At 47.5% G+C, this 12083-nt stretch overlaps 1 protein-coding gene across 5 annotated transcripts in view; it reads left to right on the top strand.

Moving 5' to 3' along the window:
* PALLD (palladin, cytoskeletal associated protein) overlaps positions 1-12083 on the top strand; it is a 382410-nt gene that overhangs the window by 187004 nt on the left and 183323 nt on the right. The window lies entirely within an intron of this gene.

Raw genomic sequence — 12083 nt, 5'->3', positions numbered from 1 at the left:
TTCCATTCAGACAAGGAGATCGGGCTCAGTGACTTAAGGCTTTTAAAACCATGGTCTTTTATACTCAGAAAGCAAACTAAGCTAGAGATGAAAAAGCATCCTGCTAAGATTTCAGTCAAGAGTGGCCTGCGGCACATTTCTGCTGAACAGAACACAGCTAGACTGCGGCCGGGAGATGCGTCTCCTGGCAGAGCAGCCTGACGGTGTCGGCAGAGCGACCCCCGGGGCTCCGTGAGCGCCCTGAGCCGTGACCACTTCCTGCGGCAGGAGTAAGGGCATCTCGCCCTGCGGCGTCTCGCGCACACACCCCTGGCCTCCTCAGAGCAGTGTGCTCCAGAAGCCTGGTCTCCTGCCCTCCGCCTCACTCTTCTTCTTGCCTGGCTTCTCACAGACAAAACTGAAGTCTAAAGAGAAGCAGAGATTTCTGTCCACGTGTTCCTAGCAGGTCCTCCTGGAGGACACTGTCTCAGTGTTTTTCCCAGCAGTGACGTCACCAGCTTCAGTCTTCTTGCTGAAGGTTAGGAATGATGTGTCTCTGTTTCACCATGGTTACGTCTCTCAGGAGCCAGACTTGGCTCTGGCTCTTCTTAGAGAGCGTGGAGGCTCCTGGTCAGAAAGGCCGCGGTTGGTCCCAAAGCTCTCATACCCCAGCAGGCGGCCTGAGGGGCAGAAAGTGAGCCAGTGAGGATCCGAACGTGAGGGATGCTCAGTGCACCCTGAGGGGAGGCTGCACTGGATCTGATGCCTTCCGCTTCCTTTTAAGTCTTTACTGGACAGTAGGTGATTTACAACATTGTTAGTTTCTGCTGTTCAGCAAAGTGGATCAGACCACAGTCCATGGGGTCTCACAGAGTCAGACACGACTGAGCGCTAAGCATAGCACACACGTGCACCCACTCCTTCTTAGGTTCTTTTCCCGTGTGGGCCACGACAGAGCGCTGAGCAGAGTCCCTGTGCTGTCCGGCAGGCCCGCGTGTGCACTGTTGGTGTGTACTAGTGTGCACGTTGGTCACAGTCTCCCAGCTTATCCCTTCCCCCCTTTTCCCCTTCGTAACCGTAAGATTATCTTCTACACCCGTGACTCTACTTCTATTTTGTACATTAGCTCATTTGTACCATGTTTTTAGATTCCACATATAAGCAATTTCATATGATGTCTTTCTCTGTCTGACTTACTTCACTCAGTATGACCATCTCTAGGCCCATCCTTGTTGCTGCAAATGGCATTATTTCATTCTTTTTATGGCTGAGTAATATTCCATTGAATATATGTGCCACATATTTTTTATCCATTCCTCCGTCAGTGGATATTTAGGTTGTTACCATGTCTTGGGCTTCCGTTGTAGCTCAGTCAATAAAGAATCTGCCTGCAATGCAGGAGACCCGGGTTTAATTCCTGGGTCAGGAAGATCTCTTGGGGAAGGAAATGGCAACTTACTCCAGTATTCTTGCCTGGAGAATCCCATGGACAGAAGAACCTGGTAGACTATAGTCCCTTGAGTTGCTAGAGTTGGATATGACTGAGCGACTAAACTACTACCTACCACTATGTCTTGGCTATTGTGAATAGTCCTGCAGTGAACATTGGGATGCAAGTATCTTTTTGAATTATGGTTTTCTCCAGGTTTATGTCCAAGAGTGGGATTGCTGGGTCATTTGGTAGTTCTCTTTTTAGTTTTTTGAGGAACCTCCAAACTGTTCTCCATAGTGGCTGCACCAATTTACATTCCAGCCAGCAGTGTACAAGGGTTCCCTTTTCTCCACATCCTCTCCAGAATTGATTGTGTGTAGACTTTTTGATGATGGCCATTCTGACCAGTGTGAGGTGATACCTCATTGTAGTTTTTATTTGCATTTCTTTAATGCTTAGCGATGTCAAGCATCTTTTTCTGTGTTTTTTGGCCATCTCTGTGTCTTTTTTGGAGAAATATCTATTTAGGTCTTCCATTTTTTATTGAGTTGTTTGTTCTTTTGGCATCATACTGTATAAGCTGTTTGTATATCTTGGAGATTATGCCTTTATCAGTTGCTTTGTTTACAGTATTTCCTCCAGTTCTGTGGGTTGTCTTCTCACTTTGTTTACGGTTTCCTCTGCTGTGCAAACGCTGATCTGATGCCTTCTGTTGTGCGTTCTACCCAGACCCAGTGCCCACATGTATAGTCCCCTGGCAGGTGCTGTGATCACTTTCCAAAGTATGGAAACATAACTGCATATTTTGTCTGTGACATGGTTTCATTAAAATTGATGCTGTTTAATGATGATGCTGTTCCCCAATAGAGGGAACTTCTGAGGCTCAGTCTCCTGTGTGAACTGGTGGGGAAATCCTATGGGAGTCAGGGCACATCTCTTACATTGCTATTTTAAATAGACTAGATAGACAGATGAATGGATATAAAAACAGGAGTCAAATTTCTCCTTTACCCACAAGAAAGTTTGTATGAAAAAATCTATGGAGAAAGTATCTCCTGATACTTTATTTATTTACAAATAAAACTAAGTCTTGGGCCAAACATTCTGAAAGCATTTCTGGTGGAGTGGATTAAGAGTGCACTTGAGGTTGCATTTTGGATTCTGTTTGAATTCATGCAACTCTTCTTTCATCATGTTTTATCCATTGTCATCGCCTGCACAGGAGATGTGATTTATTAAATGTCTCTCGTGATCTGTGTTGGAAAATCAATTTCCAATCATCTGAAAATTCAAAACATTGGTTAGAAATTGCATAGTTCACTTTCTGAGTATGTGTGTGTTTGAAAATTGAAAACACTCACTATGCCAACTAAGAAGGATTTGGTGAGGAGGGAGAGAAACTCCACATACTCTCACCCCTCACACAACATACACGCCTGTCTCAGTTATGTTTGCTGTTTTGCTTCTAGAATTTGGTTGAATTATTTAGTAAAACCAGTGCTGAGCAGCTTCATGGGGTAGTCTGACCTCTAGAGTGTCCTTGAATGCCTTTGGGTTAGTGACAACTCTTGCCAGGAAGAGCAGGATGCGGAAGGCCTTCCTCATAATCGGCACATCCTCGAAACGTACGGAAAAGTCGGCCCTTTCTGGCTCTGGTTTCCTATTTTTCTTTTCCCTTGGATTTGATCTGGAAGCATTTAAGAAAACAGATTCCTTCATTCCAACCACAATAATAGCATTTGCTGAAGACAAGTATCAGTATTTTTTTGGTTGAATAGTATTTCAAGCAAATCTGTCAATGCAAGGCAAACCACAGATATAGTCATCAGTTATGGAAAAAAACACAACTAGTCTTCTCTGACCTCTGATAATTCCTCCACAATTGTGTTTCTCACAACACAGCTGGATTGCTCCTTTCTTTCATGGAGGACTATTACAGTATTTGGCTTCAGGAGTCCCCTTGGCATGGAGAATTACATAAAATCCATAAACATGAACAACGATCCAAGTGACCACTTACATGAGTTGTTGAGTTAGAACTTAAGAACAAGCAAATATTAACACATATTTGTAGTTGAACAGTGTCCTGGCTTGCCTGACAAAACCACATACGATTATGATTCCTTTACTGGGAGGCAGAGGTCTTCTAACATTGACCTTGAAGTTGACTAATGCTTCCAGGTTAGAAAACTCAACTTGTATTGAACCTTCTACGTTCTTTAAATGACTGGATGGGTAGCTCCATCCCACAAACGGACCTGTGAGCTCTTTGACCTTTCGGAATGTATGTAGGAACTGGCTTCCCCCCTGGCTATTTTTAGCCACTGTTCAATGGAGAGGAGATAAGTTTTGTTAAAGGACTAGGTTGAGGATGGTCTAAGACGTAAGATGGCTTGAGATTCAGAATGCATCCAGCCTTCCCCCACTTCCTGACCCGCTCACTCTTGTGCTCTCCTCCCTGGCTGGCCTCTTCCCTTCCTTTCTTTCCCCATTTGCCCTCTCCTTTATTTATATGTCTCTTTTTCTCTTCTCTTCATTCTCCTTCCTTTCTCTTATTTGTGGGTAAGATAAAGACCTGGAAATGAAAATGAAATTCACTGGTGCCTGGATGCAGCCCCTGGAGGGGTTAGATGTTTAGATAAAGAAGGAAGTAGCCAATTCCCTCCAGTTGTATTACACAATGGAAGCAGGTTTTTCTAGTCACTCCTGCGCTGCGTCTGTCTGATGTGTCTCCACTGCCTTCTCGTCTAGACAGAGGTCTGCATGCATCACCCATCTCCTCAGCGGCTCAGTCCACGGCAGCCAGTGTGCTCAGGACTCACGTGTCTTTCAGAGAGCCTGCCCCAGCCTCCTTGACATGCTGACCTTATCCTGATTGAGTCCTTCAGAGACCTGGGGTGGGGGGGGGCAGGGAGGGGGAAGGGCGGGGAGCGGGGCACAGAAGACCCGTGTGACAGCTGTCAGCACCCAGGCCCTGACTCAGCTGTCTAGAAATGGCCACAGCCTGTATTGAGTTACTCCTACGGCATTGTCTCGTGGCGTGCAAAGTCCAAACTCCAAAAGTGTGTCTTATTGGTTGGGGGATGGTGCCTGAGAAAGTGTGGCTCTCTGCTCACCAGGGCCACCCACCCTCCTAGCTCTCCAGAGTGGAATCCTGAGTCAACATGTGAATGAATTATATTTTGTTACATGAAGTGAGGTGCTGAGTGGTTGGAGGGTGACTGTGAGGATGTTTGAATGCAGTTCCAGGTTAAGATGGTGGATTAAACAAAAGTGGGTTGGATAAAGCCTGTGGTTCCCAAACTGTGTGGCCAGACACCCCATGCACCATACCTGCCAACAGAGGTACTGGAGGTGGCGGAGATTTTCAACAAACACAGTGAGACTTGACACATAGATAAGGACTGCTGGCTTGAGACGGCTCTGCGTCACAGTGTTAGATCATTCTGTGTTCTCTTCGGTAATGTGGTGGTGGTTGTTCAGTTGCTCAGTCATGTCCAGTACTTTGCAACCCCATGGACTGCAGCACACCAGGCTTCCCTGTCCTTCACCATCTTCTGCAGCTTGCTCAAACTCATGTCCATTGAGTCGATAGTGCCATCCAACCATCTCATCCTCTGTCGTCCCCTTCTCCTCCTGCCTTCAATCTTTCCCAGCATCAGCGTCTTTTCCAATGAGTCAACTCTTCACATCGGGTGGCCAAAGTATCAGAGCTTCAGCCTCAGCATCAGTCCTTTGAACTTTCTGAAACTGAGTTTTTGGTGTGTGTGTGATGAAGACCAAGTCCCACACGCAAACCAGCGTGGACCATGGGAGGAGGATGGCGGGTCTAGTGTAGACCATGGGAGAAGGGTGGCGGGTCCAGCGTGGACCGCGGGAGGAGGGTGGTGGGTCCAGCAAGGACACAAGAGGAGGGTGGTGGGTCCAGCATGGACACAAGAGGAGGGTGGTGGGTCCAGTGTGGACATGGGAGGAGGTGGCAGGTCCAGTGTGGACCATGGGAGGAGGGTGGTGGGTCCAGCGTGGACCGTGAAAGGAGGGTGGCCGGTCCAGTGTGACTCCAGGAGGAGTTGTGCCATGGTCCAGGGCTGAGCACACATAGACACATACACACATGAGTGATCATGGTGATTTAATAATAAAATACTGATATTTTCCCATCAATTTATGTGTATTTTTAAAAACAGTAACTTCTTAAGACCTAGATATTGTTACATTCTTGGGAAGAACTACTTAGTAAACAAGGCTGTTCACTGCATCTTTTGGTTTGGAACACCATGAAAAATTTCTGAGACAGTTAGGGTCTTGTGAACCATGAAAGTCTGGTTTAAGGTCTGGAGAGTGAGGGAAAGACTTGAAGCAGGAGACAGAAGGACCGAATCACTCTGAGGACCTGAGACCTGCCTCCTCCCCCCAACACCTGCTGCCCTGGCCCTGGGAAGCCCGGCTGGGCTGAGATGCTGGGTCTCCTCTCTGGGCAGTTGGAACGCCCCAAAAGAAAAAAACCTACCCGTGACAATCTAGGAGTTTCTTCAACACAGAGGCAGTTGCGGGAAGGCCAGGGTGCCCAGTGCTCTCTGTTACTCCGAGCTTCCACACGGCTCAGAACCAGGAGGATGGGAAGAGATCAAAACCGGATGGAGAGACTGCCCTCTGGGGTGTACAGAAAAGCAGGATGAGCTCCCCAGAATGCAGTGTGGAGGAAGCAGACCCACTAAGAGAAATCATGGAACACAGCAACGCTATCGTCAGAGAGACAAGAGAATCACCACACCCAGGAAGCAAAACTGAAAATACAAGACCTGGGAGGAGAGGAGGGTGTTCAGAAAATGAGGAGTTCGTGGAATGAAAAGACAGGGAACAGAAAGAAAAGCTGGGAAAATGTCTGACAAAGGAGGAGGAAAAGACAGAGGAGGGATGTAAGAGAGAAAAGGAATGAAAATCAGACGGTAGAGACCCGCCTGGGTGGACTGCACATTCGCAGCTGGGATTCCAGGAGGCGAGGGTGAAGGGGAGGGATTATCCGTGAGACACTATGTTTATTCCCCAAACTGGAGGGAGTCCGTGTGCAGACTGAAGGGACCCTGAGCCACAGTGTGTGGACACAGCGATGGCCACGCGTCGTGTGAAGTCGCAACGCTCGGGACGAGGCCATGATCGCCCCACATCCGAGGAGGAAGCCTTGGCGCACAATAGTACGTGGATCGGAGAGACCGGGCCTCTGAGCGGATTCACCCTGCCTTACACCTGAAGCAGCACAACGTGTGAATCACCCACGCGCCGATGAAAGTAAGTTACAAGCAAAGTAAAACTAAAGGGCGCACTGCTGAAGAAACTACAGATGTGTGGTAAACATACAAGGACGTCAGGCGGAAAGGAAGACTCAGCTGGGGTGGGTGTTGGGGGGCATTTCTAAAGAACTGGTCATCTTTCTTTTCTTAGATTTATTGATGAGTCTGCTGGGGTTCATTTCAATGTTACTTCCTAATCTGTGCGTTTTTATTTTTTTAATTTTTTTACTGAAGTGTAGTTGATTTATAATGTTAGTTTTTGCTGTATGTTAAAGTAATTCAGTTTTATATATGTATATATATATATATGCATTCTTTTCATATTCTTTTCCACTATGATTTATCACAGGAGACTGAATGTAGTTGCCTGTTCTGTACAGTAGGTCCTTGTTGTTTCTCCATCCTATATGTAAAAGCTTATTATATCTGCTGAACCCAACCTCCCAGTCTGTCCCTTCTTCCCCCACCTTTCTTGGCAACCACAAGTCTGTTCTCTATATCAGTGAGTCTTAAACTGTGCATTTTAAATATCTTTCTTTATATATGATAGAGTTGGTAATTTTTAAAAGTACTTTAAAAAATGTACATGTCTTACAGTTACCCACACTGAATCACATCTTGCTAACTTTAGTCCAGATTCCTTTTTTTATTATTATTAATAGTTGCATTAGCCAAATTATGTGGTTTGGAAGGTAAAAGCTGCATTTTATTTTTAGTTAGGCTGGACCCCACAGGGGAAAAACAAAGTCCCGTGAAGGAAGACATCTATGAAAACATCTCCCAGTTACCCAGAGGATCCAGTAATATAATCCATGCTGCTTCCTCATTTTATGTTTCCGGAAACAAAATGGTTTTGTTTGTATTTAATGAAAAGTTAAGCATGACCAAGAAGTTGAATGAAATTTGGGATTAACCTCTGAGAGGTAGTTATGTGATTAAGTAACTTTTAAGTAATGGTAAAAACAAATAGAATTTACCACCAGCAAAAAGACTTCTGATTTAGTCAGTTGTTATATGTCTTCAAATCAAAGCTTTCCAGTTAGGAAAATTGGATTCGAATAGATCATAATTAGAGTCATTAGTAAATTTAAACTTTTCAATTTTTTAAAAGGACAGTTTTTTAATACAAGCAAGTGAGCCTCTGTCTTTGAGACAAGCAGTCATTTCCTGATTCCCACCCCTCACCAAAATGTACCTCACAGATGTCTTAAGGTCTTTGTTCAAAGAAGATGCTCCCGGATGAGAACTGAGTGCTGGCGCTGGGCTCATGCCATGTCTTCCTGGCTTTCTTCTTCCCTTAATGTCAGAAGCATATGAGCCAAGATGCTGCTTTCTCAGCAAAACATGAGCCTGTTGTCACTTTTGGATGCAATTTTCCAAGAGAAGCAAAGCTGAACAACTTCTAGGGCGCTGGGCTAAAGCTTCACCTTGTGAAAGCCCCTGAGACGTGGCAATGTCTGAAGATAGCCCAGAGAACTTGCTCATGCTTTTTTATTCTCTTTTGTTCAGTGTGTAAACTGTCCCGTTGGTCATCGGCTCTGTGCATGAACATACCTCATTTTATGCAGGAGAAGTGTTCCTGAGAATTTCTAGAAAATGAAGTTTGTTGAGTCAGATTTGAAACCCAAAGCCTTTTCATTCTCTGAAGGGTCCTCTGGGTGAGAAGGGGCAGCTGTATAGACAAGCTGGGGTATTCTTAAAATGGCATGACTTTAAAAAAAAAAAGAGATCACAAAATTGTAGATAACATAGGAAGGCACTCTGAGAGTTGATGAGGTCATTGCTCCCAGACCGATTTCTCTCCTCCCTGCTAGGTAGGACCTTATCCTGATTTAAAAGGTACCTTTACAGCACAGCAGTGTATGAACTGTAAACAGCATGCTTGCAAGGAAAGCTTCTCAGGCATTTCTCTGTCTCCAGAAGCTCCATCTTCCAGGACAGTGCGATGGGGAGGAGGGCATGGGCACCCAGCAGCAAATGCTGCTGAGCCCACCTCCCAGAGGATGGCCAGCACAGAGTGGAGGGTGGGGGTTTTCCCCAGATCTCCGTAGACTGGGCTTCTCTTCTCCTCTCTTCTCTCCTCTCCTCTCTTCTCTTCTCCTACCAGCAGGGCCCTGTGACAGCGCCCTTGGGGCTGGACTGGTGTCCTCCCAGTGTGTCTGTCCCTGGAGGACGCAGAGCCCAGCTCTCGTGCAGGTGGGCTTGCAGTGAGTCACTTGGACACTGAGAGTAATTCAGATGTTCAGATCCAAGAAACTCTCGCTTTCCCACCTTTCGCAGCTTCATTTCCATTGAGTTCCCCATCTTCTGGATGAGGAGAAAATGCAGAACACCCAAAGGCCTTGTGCTAAGGAGCTCATGGGAGGCAGGGTGTGACCTTCAGCATTTGGGCCTCAACATTAATTAACTATGACCTTGGGAGTATCCCTTGGGACCTCGCCCAAAGGAATGAGCAATTTGAGCTAGTCCTCATAGCCCAAATTTGTGTGTTCACTTTACAAATCCCCAGTCCCTGATGCACTTCCGGATAAATCTGACTTTCTCCAGGATTCGTCTTACGTGACACCCCCCCCCCACCCCCCGCTGGAATTGTTTCTTGCTTTGTGTCTTTCTTGTCGGTGGGAAGCGTAGAAGTGTGTGCAGGGCAGTCAGGACACACAGGGCACCCTCCCCCTGTTCCCTGTCTTCCTCTCCTGGTCACTGAGCCTTTGCATCAGTAATAGTCGTGTGCTGTAAATGCTCTCAAGCCTTTCCCTGAAAACCCTTTCCCTAATACGCGAAACAGCTCCCTCTAGCAGGATTCCTTGATGGTTGTTGAGCCAGGAACTCCAGTGGGCCCCCTGGGGCAGTGTTTTTTAAACTATAGATCATGACCTATGAAAGCAGATGGCACCCCCCCGCCCCATTAGTTTAAAACAAACTAGAAGAGAAAATGCATAGTTCCCGGCCTTTTCCCACTATTCATAGCACAGGAAGTCTTCCATGATACCGTTATTTCAAAAAGGGAAAATAATTTTGTTTGTTGAAAGAGAGCAGTACCTTATTAAGAATTCAGCATATCTTGTGATTGAAGTCAAGGTCAACAAGCTCTCGGGATATAAAGGAAGACTTACTTTCATTTTATTTACTGTTTTATTGGTCTACCTTTTATTTACTTATTTTTGGTTTTTGCTGTGTTGGATCTTTGCTGGACTTTTCTCTAGTAGCATCGATGGTGGGTTGGCAGGGTCCTACTCTCTAGTTGCAATGCTCAGGCCGCTCATTGCAGTGACTTCTCTTGTTTCAGAGGATGGCCTCTAGAGCAGCTGGGCTTCAGTATTTGTGGTTCCCAGGCTCTAGAGCACGGGCTCGATAATTGTGGTGCACAGGCCTAGTTGCTCCACAGTGTGTGGATCCTCAGGGATTAGGGATTGAACCCACATCTCCTGCATTGGCAGGCGGATTCTTTACTGTGGAGCCAGCAAAGAAGCCTTGATTGATCTACTTTTGCATTTCCTACTTCTGTTGGTCTGTAAAAGTTAAGAGATGTAATTTTAATAAATAGCAGTATTTTTATTATAAGATAGTACTTCTTAAATTGTTTTGAGGCCAGTTTGCTACTCTCATCACTGGTGGTTGACTCCAGGGGAGATGCCTTACTCTGAGCTCTGAAAAGTGTGCCCTCAGCGCTGTCAGAGGAAGGGAAGTGTGGCCCTCATCCAGGTTTGCCAGCCCTGGCTACAAGGCACAGGGGCGCAAACACCAGTGCCTCCATGTGGCGACCCCCTGTGTGGTGCCTAATTCTGTGGTTCAGCCATTGGCAGTTCTGTCAGGCTTGGCCCCCACCCCCTGGGTGCATGTGGTGGGCGTAGTCAGCCTCCAGGGTAGCTGGGATGAGCCAGTGGTCTCGGGTGATGGGCAGTGGCCCATCTCAGCTCGGGGCGCCCTCAGTTCCAGGTCACCAAGGGTCCATCAGGGCTCCCAGAGATGGAGCAGAGGGACAGGGCCCGCAAGACTTTGGCTCTGAAGGTACATCATTCCCACCACCTCCCAGGTTAAAGCGGCTGCCAGGCCAGCTGAATCTCAGGGTTGGGACAGAGCCCGGAGCAGGGAGGCCTGGGTGTTGGAGGGGAACCCCCAAGTCCCAGGCCTGAGATAGGACTACAGAGCCTTATGTGGGGGGACCTAGGTGTAGGAGGGGAACCCCCGGATCCCAGGACTGAGACAGGACTGCAGAGCCAGGTGTAGGGGGTGCCTGGGTGTAGGAGGGGAACCCCTGGATCCCAGGCTGAGTCAGGACTGCAAAGCCTGGTGTGGGGGGTGCCTGGGTGTAGGAGGGGATCCCCCAGATCCCAGAGCTGGGACAGGACTGCAGAGCCCGGTGCCCAGGGCCTGGGTGTAGGAGGGGATCCCTTGGATCGCAGGCTGAGACAGGACTGCAGAGCCCAGGATGAGTGGGGCCTGAGTATAGGAGGGGATCCCCCGATCCCAGGCCTGGGACAGGACTGCAGAGCCCGGGATGAGTGGGGCCCGAGTATAGGAGCGGATCCCCCGATCCCAGGCCTGGGACAGGACTGCAGAGCCCAGGATGAGTGGGGCCCGAGTATAAGAGCGGATCCCCCGATCCCAGGCCTGAGACAGGACTGCAGAGCCTGGTGCCCTGGGCCTGGGTGTAGGAGGAGCAGCCACAGCCATTCCTGCAAGCAATCCACAGTCTCACGTATTCCACATGATGTGCAATTAATCAGAGTGTCTGTGGAATCAGAAATACACAACTTTTCTTAACATTTACCAACACAGCCATCCTATGTCACTGATGCAACATAGACCGTCATTCCATGTGATAATCGTTAATAGACTCCCAAAATGACACATGCATATTATGCGTACATTGATTAACTAGGAAGCTGCTTTTTAGTGAAACCACCGGCAGTTGCTTACGACGCAGCGGTCACCCTAAGTCACCAGGCGGTGCCCTGAGCATAGTGCGTGTCTTGTCGCAACCATAGATGGTCGCGAGAGTGAAGTCTGGAGCCCGACCTGGTTCACATTCTGATTTTGCCGCTTATGAACTGCGTGACTTTGGGTAAATCAGTTAGCGTCCCCGTGCTTCAGCTATCCTGTCTGTGAAACAGGCTAATCATAGCAAACGTAACTTGTGAGGTTGACATGAGGGTTAAATCTAAACTCAGGTCTGTTCAGTGCTGGTATTGGCACCTAGCACTGGCGCAGGGCTTCTGTGACTGTGAACGGTTGTGATGGTTACCAGCATCGACCCTCACGACAACCCTGTGATGGATGATTTATGAGTCATGGTTCATACAAGACCCAGAAGGTACTTTCTCTTACTGTCTCCATCTTTAGGTAAGAGGTGGGCCAGAGTCACAAAGGCACCATTGGCA

The sequence above is a fragment of the Cervus canadensis genome, chromosome 14, assembly GCF_019320065.1.
Source record: "Cervus canadensis isolate Bull #8, Minnesota chromosome 14, ASM1932006v1, whole genome shotgun sequence".
Taxonomy (NCBI): Eukaryota; Metazoa; Chordata; class Mammalia; order Artiodactyla; family Cervidae; genus Cervus; species Cervus canadensis.
The sequence above is the reverse complement of the archived record's forward strand: the minus strand, read 5'-3'. Positions and strand labels throughout refer to the sequence as shown.